The sequence below is a fragment of the Montipora capricornis genome, chromosome 1 (genome assembly GCF_036669925.1).
Source record: "Montipora capricornis isolate CH-2021 chromosome 1, ASM3666992v2, whole genome shotgun sequence".
In the NCBI taxonomy this organism is placed as follows: Eukaryota; Metazoa; Cnidaria; class Anthozoa; order Scleractinia; family Acroporidae; genus Montipora; species Montipora capricornis.
The window spans coordinates 8,015,497-8,025,110 of NC_090883.1; positions in this window are offsets into that span (position 1 = coordinate 8,015,497).

The following is a 9,614-nucleotide window of genomic DNA, read 5'->3' on the forward strand; positions in this document are numbered from 1 at the left end:
CAAAACCTATGAAACTGTGAAACCATTGACACCACGAAACCTATGAAACCATGAAACCATTGACACCACGAAACCTATGAAACTATGAAACCACGAAACGTATGAAACCACGAAACACATGAAATTATGAAACCATGAAACCACGAAACCTATGAAACCATGAAACCATTGACACTACAAAACTTATGAAACCGTGAAACCATTAACCATTGACACCGCAAAACCTATGAAACCATGAAACCATTGACACCCCGAAACCTATGAAACCTTGAAACAATTGACACCGCGAAACCTAAGAATCCTCCAAACACGTGAAACTGTGAAATCATGAAACCAGGAAACCTATGAAACCATGTAACCATTAACAACATGAAACCTATGAAACCATGAAGCCATTGACACCACGAACCCTATGAAACCGCGGAACACAGGAAACCATGAAACCATTGATACCACGAAACCTATGAAACCATAAGGCCATTGACACCAGGAAAAGTATGAAACCATTGACAACATGAAACCTATGAAACCATGAAACCGTTAACACCACGAAACCTATGAAACCACGAAACACATGAAACTATGAAACCATGAAACCACGAACCCAATGAAACCATAAAACCATTGACACCACAAAACCCATGAAACCATTGACACCATGAACCCTATGAAACCATAAAACTATTGACACCACGAACCCTATGATACTATCATTATATGACATAGCATAACCTATGAAACCATGACTCCATGATACTATCGTTATATGACATAGACATTGGCATATACTAATTAGCATAAATTCGTGTACCGTAACACCAAGTAATAACCGAATGATGGGAATGAACACGAAAGATTTTCAGCCATAGTTCAACGGGCGACTTCGGAGATGTTCCTTTGTCAAAATTTTACCTGAATTCGATTTGCGTGCAGTAATTTAAAGGCGTAGAAATGCCCTTGCGTAGAAAATATTCCAGATTTCGCTGTTTATATCACTTGACGCATTATGTTTACGTAGCGCATTAAAGCCAGTGAAGGTCCAAGGATCCTGTTATGATTGTTGTCGTTTACTGTACATTGAACAGCTCAACAGCTCATAGTTCTAACTATGCTAAAGAAGTTCTTTTGTTTCCTGCAATTCAAGTCAAAGCGGCATCCATAGTACGAATGCAGACTTATTTTGCGGTCTTCGTTCGTTTGTCATGCTGACGCGTACGCTACTCTTTCTTGTGTACTCGCGACAGTGGCCCATGTGCAATGTACAATGTTTTCCCCAAAGTATAGGTCTTTTACTGCTTAAATATGATTTTTACGACATTTTACAGCAAGGATATGCTTATTATTATTTTTGTTATTAAATTAACTTTTTTTTTCTTTAAACTTTTTTTTTTTAAACTAGCACAACATGCAAGCAGCAGGATGGAATAATCTGAAAAAGTGATACAGAAAACTGCTAAATCTGTGGGAGGGGATGCTTATGTTTCTGTAAATATCTTAAAGAATTTATGATTTGTGCACGATATTTCTTGAAATATCATTACGAAATCACGAAAGTAACCTGAAGCGACGATTGATAAACGCACTTTACACAACGCATCAGCGTACAATTTTTTTTGAAGCATATCAAATACACAGAAGCTCGATCTGGGAGAATAATACAATGGAATACTGCCATCAATAACTTTTGCTAGAATCATTCACAGTCTGGTGTAGAGCTGATATATTTATAAAACACCACCAATAACAGCTTTGCCGATATTTTACCAATGAGGACACAAGTTTCACAGTTGTCAGTGTTTACTATTTGTGGAGGTCTTTGGATGAAGGCTGCACTGAACCATTAACAGTGCCAAAAATTTAATTGTTGATATTGGAAGGCAAATGATTGGTGATGACTTTGATGAAGATCGTTTGCAAGATAAATGTTGCTCATTGGAGATTTTTTAATCTAAATATGAGGTATTTTGTCAGTTTGTGGCGGATTGCGTTACATGGGTAAATTTCGGAAGTGCTTGATTGACGCCAGTATATCCAAATGAACTGAAACTTCTCAAGTAGAATGCCAAAGTATGTATATTAAGTTGCATCCAGTAGCAATATGAACTGATGCATTCTCTTTGCACTGCAGCTTTCTGCTTTTGGTGCTTGTAGCAGGGTGCCCTATCTCCCCCGGAAAATTCCAAAATGTGAACCATTTCAGAATTTTAAGTTTTAAGATGAAAACTTTAAACTGACCAAGTTTCAACGAAATTGGTGAAATGACCTGTATCACCCATGCCTGGTGTTCTCCTGGAGAGACTTAACACTTTGATAGCTCTTATGAGTCCATAAATTTGAATTTGAATTTGGTTCTGCACAAAGACACGGTCACAAGAGAAGTCATTCCAAGCACTACGGCCCCTTATTATGGGACGCTTTTGCAATTTGAATCCTCTGAGTTAGCGGCTTAGATTGTGGGTTAAATTTCACAGTGAAAACAGTTGTCACTTTTAACTAGTAAAAGTCGGTTTGTAAACAAAGCCCAGAAAGAATGTTCAGGTAGTTAATCGGCCTAGTGAAAACACAACCTTAAGGTTTTCCTTAGATAATAATCGTGTAAAATAAACGTGGGTTGCAGCGTGAGATGCTTCAAACATGTCAGTCACAAGGGATATTTATCTGCACCGGCCGGTAACATGTGAGCATTGCTGCGGTATTTCACAATTTAATACAGTCCAGCCTTTTAAACATAGTTGTCAGCTCGGAGAATTGCAGGAAAATCAAAAGCAAGAACGTCGACATCAATCCCGACTACGATCATGATTATGATGCCGGCTAAAGAATTTGTTTTGTAAATACCATGTTTTGCTATTTATTATTTGGTAATGTTTTTGCCTCATATTCTGCGTACATCTTCTACATTACACATGACATCATCTACACTACCGATATAAAGCCAATCCATTTTCAATTCAAGTTCATTTTCATTTTCATTTTCATTTTCATTTTCATTTTCAATTCAAGTCGTACAATTCTCATGTTGCATCACGTTTCCTCTATCTGTCAGCACCTCAGACGATTAAGTAAAAAATTTTCTTGCTCGAATTCTAATGTGAAGGCTTAAGTGAAAAAATTTTAGTTGAAATTTTACTAAGCAAAACTTGATTCTAGTGTAAAGTCCACGTATTATTAGAGTCAAAATATTGGCACTAACGTAAGGGTTTGAAAAGTAGCACCCCGCGAAGCCATCCAGTAGCACTAAAGTTTTATATTGAATACACATTGGTTTAAGCTTTTCACTTACCGTTCAATTCACTTTCTCTAGTAAGTAATGATGGTAGTTCAAGTTTGTCTTGTGGCAGGGTAGATATGTCAAAGTTCTCAACTTTTCCATCGCACTTGCTTATACGATACAGCTTCAATGTGTCTTGGCCCACACCCAAGTTTCGCACTTATCCTTGAGGCCCAAAAAATCGGAGATGCTTTTTGAAAGCATTTAACGACTCCTTGTACTCGTCGCTTAACGGAATTCTGGACTTATATCTTGCGATTGGCTTTTCTTGCCCTTGACTTAAGACACTTACAATGGGTTTAATCACACTCATCATCAAGATTTTTGACCGGGACGATCAGACAGATTCTAAAAAGCCTAGAAAGAGACACCAATAATCCACCAGCCACAATGTGCATTGTTATTTCGTGTTCTTTGGGATACCTGTGGTGATTTTGTCTATATATGGAATAAACGATTTTTCTGTCTTTTCAATCTATTGAAAAACTAAAAATACCAAATGGACCAAATACATCAAATAATTGTTCAGAGCTTAGGAAAAGCTACAAATAACACGGTTATATGGACAAAAATAATTCACGACACACAAATTTCATCCAAGTTTTCGGAGGAGGCAGTGTGGCCAGGGGTTAGGGCGCTTGCCTTGAGATCCGGAGATCCCGGGTTCAAGACCCGCTCTTACCACTGGTTGAATTTGATCCTTGTAGTCCCTGGTTCAATTTCCCAGCTGCACTTGTAAATAACCAACTGGTTTGCCTCCGGCCAGTTGGGATTCTTAACAGTTGTTGTTGTTGTTCTGTTCTGTCGTTTTGTTGTGTTTCATTGGCCCTGAAAAGCCCCTATGGGGAGCGGTCAATTAAGTATGTATTGTATTGTATTGTATATTCTGTGGGCTCAGGTAGCATGATGCCCGGGCTCCTTTCCTCAGCTCTCAACTTCTTTTTGATTCGGTTGATTCTAATGCCCATATAATCCCTCACGGACCTTTTGTCCACAGTGAAGACAGGCTTGGAACAGGTATTCTAAGTGTTGACTATTCTATCCCAAATTTCGCTTGTTTGCGATGTACCCTTTTTTGTTTTGTATGGATTCTCGGAAACAACCTCTCAGCTTAACAGGACATCATGCTCGCTTGTCCAGTACATCACATTACTGCATGAAAAAAAGAAATCTGTTTTACTTTGTTTTCAATGGAGAACACAAACAAAGTTTAAACTCACTTTAATCTTATAGTTACGCAGGACGGGAGATTGAATCTTCTAATGCACAAAAACTGGACTTACTTGCCAGTTTATTACTTTGGAATCAAACTCAGCGGGTCTATAATAATAGTAATAATAAATGCTTTATTTAAACTGAAAAAAACTGATCATCGAATTCAACCGGTGATCAGTACGTAAGAATACTGTCCCAGGCAACTGACAAAGTTTTTTTTATGGCTTTTAATTTTAGCGTGATTCCTTTTTGCTGGCTATTGACAGTTGACTCTGAAATGGCGTTTTTCCTTTTCCACTCACTCGCTGAGGTAGTGCTTGTTTTCTTTTAGAATTCATGTGGTTCAAGAAAAATTCATTGCCAAACTGGCGAATTCCAATGTAAATTTCACTTGAAAAACCGATATCATATTCATCGCTTTGTGATTCATGTGATATAGGTTTTTAGTGTATAATGTATCGTTGAGTTCACTTGTTAGGCACTGAATTTTTTTTAATAGAAGAAAGGAAAGAAAATGATTTAATTATTAAAGCAGCAACCAGAAACATCAAAACGTGGACATTTCGAATCCTTCTATTTTCACTAACCCAACAGACACTAAGAATAAATAACCAGCGAACTCCGCTTTTAGGCTTGGCTAAATCTATATATTAAACCTGTTTGTTATTATTATTAGTATTATTATTATTATTATTATTATTATTATTATTTATCAATCCAATTTTGATCCAGGTTTATCCTTGTAAGCGGGGGTGGCCGGATTTACCCCACTTTGTCAGCAGTTTGTATTCTTCTTCTTCTTCTTCTTCTTATTATTATTATTATTATCACTATTATTATTATTAATATTATTATTATTATTATTATTATTATTAAATTTGGCGATGTTTGCAAAGTTTTTCCTTCGCAATTTTGCTACCTTTCAAGAAGACCTTTGGATGCTTAACTTCCTCTTGATATTCAGCACTGTCAGAGAATCTCAGTTCCAGTACATGGAATTCAAATTATTACACAGCAGTTTTTTATCCACCATTCCACCACTGCCTAGGCAAGATCCATTTAGGGTAGAAGGAATGAACAGGTTTGCATGGGCAAGGGCTTAACACCCATTCTATAGTTGTACTCTGTTTTTATAACTAGCTCCACTGTATTGTGACATCACTAAGACCATATGAAAGTGTCTGAGGGTCCACCAATATTGAACCTCCAAATGTGAAGGTCCTTCGTCTATCTACTTGGGCACATTCAACTTCCTTCCTTTCATCAGAAACAGGATTTATGAATGCTGGACTGATTTTTTCTTGTTTCTCCAGCATTGCAAGATTAGGAAAATGTTGTGCAGCATAGCACTGGGCCTTTCACTATTCCTGCACATATTTCCCCTGTATTACCTGTAGCTGACAAGTTATAAGCGGTGGTTTGCAGAGTGGAGGGGTGCTTGTTGATGTAGTCAAGTCTAGTTGTAAAAAGTGTAGCTTGCAATTTGTGCATTGCCATATTATCCAGTCTGAATCCTGCTTAGTCATCTCTTCCAATATTTATGATGTTGGAGCCATCTTGAAAGTGGAGTTTATCAATTTCTGCATAGAGTTCTGAGCTCCAGTGTTGGTATGGGTTGTACTTGATGTTAAAACCTTTCCTGGCCCTCTTGCTGACTACATTTGGAAGACCATTATACCGAACAGCAGATCTCCACCTCTTGTTACAGGCTATGCAAAGTTGCACTATACTTCCATAGGCGATTTTGCGACCATACGTAGCTTCCAAGTGCTCTTTAATCAGTTTAAAGGTTGCTTTCTTTTTCACCTTACGGTTACTGTCAAGTGTGTATGCACCTGTTCTCCTCCATGCATCTGTTCCTACTCCACACTGCTTAACATACTCTTCAATTTCTAGCCCTATGTCTGGACATTCGGAAATGAGTTTTCCAATTCTCTTGCTTCTCCTTTTTTTCATGGCACGTTTTTCTGCTATTCTTTTCTTCATTTGCCTGATGGATTTCTTCCAATGGCAGCTCTCTTCTTTTTAATAAGAATTTTTCTGTTTTTATCTATGGGGCTTTGAATACCCATACTCCAAATTTCAGCTTCACTAGAATCAGAGTCTGATTGTACTTCTTTGTGACTGTTGTCGTCATCTTGTGTGTTCTCTACCATGCGTTCACTACTTAGGAATTGTTCAACCAATTTTTCTTTTTTCTTCTGAAAGGCCCATGAAGGGCAGCTGGCCACTAAACTCCAGCAAACGTTGGTTTGAGACTTCCTTCATAACATTCAACAGATCCCTCAACACTCCGACAAAGTAAAACCAATTAAAGTCACATTTTTCAAGGGTATCATACAGCTGGTGCGTGCTCATGAACACAGTTCCGGTATCTGTGACATGTTCGTAGGTCTCCCCTTCATTGACAAAATCTGAGAACTGGAACTTGTGTGGACGATGTTCCTTATGCATGCCTCCTTGACCTTTGTATGACATCAAATTTTCCGTTCTAACATCTTCAGCATCGCTGTCAGTTTCACTCTCGGTATCCATTGTTTCAGATTCATGGTTTTCAGTGTCATAAACTCCAATAGTTTGCAACAGGGATTTCTCGTTGACTGCAGCAATGTTTTCAATTACCTCTCTTATAGCAGAAGCATTCTTATAGCATCCTCTAGTTTCCGTCTCCTTTCACTCATATCACTGAAGCCATACAAACTCTTTGCTTTGGTATCTTACAACTGCATATTTCAAAAGTCCCATTTCACTTTCAGTTTCAGCCAGGGCTAAAAGCTTTTTCCTGTCATCTTTCATCATTTCCTTTCCACGTTGTTTGTGCTTGCTTGCTCATTAGGTTTTGCATGACATACAGTTTGGCTGGTTGACATTTTTCAATGATGTAAAGACAAAATGTTACCTCTTTTTGACTTCCTGCTCCAACTGTGGCAACTGGCATTTGTAATAACTTAACGCCCAGCTTGAAAGGATGAATACTTAACATTTGGACTACAGATATTAAAGTCCTGTTGAAGTGGAATATAACCTCTACGGATAACTCCTTTAGCTACCTTCAACATTCCATCACAACCACAGGATGCAGCTTTCTTATGACTGCTTGCACATACAAGTGTCCTGGAACGTACATACTCAGATAAAGTCAACCCTTTAAATTTAGAAACGTGAATGTTTCCTTTCAGGGATTTGCATGCGGACAAACATAATCTGTTCTGTTCTCTGTAAATGTTTACAATGTTATGATGAAATGTGTATCTGGACTACCTGAACTTGATCAAGACAAAATCTCTGTATCCTCACCAGAGCTGGCATTATGTTCATTGTCTAGTTGGCTAAGTACAAGTTACGGAGCTTCCGCAGTACCTGCAGACTTGGTAGTTGGTTCTGTTTCCTGGTTATGATGATCACTTTTGGCCACCCCTTTTGTTACAAATGTCATCATAGTGTTGGCTGACATTTTCTGAAAAATTGCCAGTTGTCTCATTTTCATGTTTTTCGTTTAAAAGGGTTCTAATACTAGTTGACAACTCATCACATAACTTGAAATATTTTATTGACTTGGATTTCTCAACTCGTAGTTGCTTGATGCGTATTTGATCTTCAATACTGCTCAGCGTTATTTTGATGTTGGATATCTCTCCTGAATGCTCTTCTTTGTTAATTTTCTGTCTTTTCTCCCCTCATCACTGCCACTACTCTCTTTTTAACCACTACCACTCCTCTTCGACCTTAAAAAATCTTTCTTGAATTTGTATCCACTTTTTCGAGCCCTTTCTTGTGCTTTCATACAAAGTTGACCTAAAATAAAAGCAGCCAATTTTAGTCAACCCATTTAAAATGGCTGTGAAACGAGACATGCCTTTCGCTGACAAGAGGTGTACAAGTGGTTTTCTTTTTAGCCATTTAAATTGCCTTTTGAAATGAATTTAGTCCATTAAGGTAAAAAAAATAGCCTTACGTACTTCATGAAGGTACTCTTCGATAAAGACAGTAGCAACTTACCTCTTTGCTGTAGAAGGCTGGGTTCATTCACGGCAAGGTCAACTGCTGCCTCATTTACAGCAACTTCATACTCTTTTTTGGCATTAGGGAATATTATCACTTCTTGACGAACAGTACCAGAGTCTTCATCACGTTTTTCAACCATTTCCTGGTAATAAAAGTCAAACGTTTGCCATTTTCATACCTACTTTACAACAAAGTGAAACTGACACATAGCAGAGTTAGAAATGCAATTTAACAAATTGATGTCAGTTTTTCATGCGTCTGTCCTGTTATTGATCATGAATTGCGTCATAACATCGTCAAAGTAGCTGCGGATCCACGAGGCGATAGCCAAGGGGATCTGCAGAGGGCGGAGGGGACAAATTTAAGTGAAAACACGAGAAGAACTCGAGACAAAAATGCGAAAAACTTGAAATTTATTCAATCTGATGCGACCAAATTCATAACTTGCCTCGCTCTCTCATTGGCTAATGTCAAAAACGGAGACTTTCTATTGGTTAAAAAGTGACAGATCGACGTTTCACAAAATGTTGCACAAATTAAACTCTTCGAAACGCCGAACAACTTTCAGAGTACACTGTTCAAGAACAAAGCTAGCTATTGAAAGGTGCTGTTGGAAGCATTCTGTGATAAAATGAATGCCTGAGCCTGGCCAATATTACAGCTGTTGAAGATTCCTTGCGCAGTAGAATTTGCAGGAATTTGAGCCACGGCAGTCGATGTGACTATGGAACTCGATGAGGTTGAGAAGGAAGGGATGTCGGTTGCTGTTTGGGCTGAAGCCTGACCTTTCTGAAGAGGGTGTGACAAAATATCAGAGCAGTTCTTCATTTGGCTGGTAGAGCTTCGTCTGTTGTAGCTTGCTATGCTCTGCTCTTTGACATGGCCAGGAATGCTCATGATGTGTTCGGTTGGAACGCGCGAGTCAGACCACACCATGATCGCCGTTGCTCGAACACAATGGTTGGTGTACGTCTTCGACAGGCCAGCCCAATTGGAAATCTGCATCATAATTGTGGAAAGTTGATTGACTCCAAATGGCTTATATTCGAACCACACTTGATCAGACTGTTTGAAAGTTTCCCTAGGCTTTTGAAGGAAGCCTGCTGCCTTGGGTTGAGCTTCT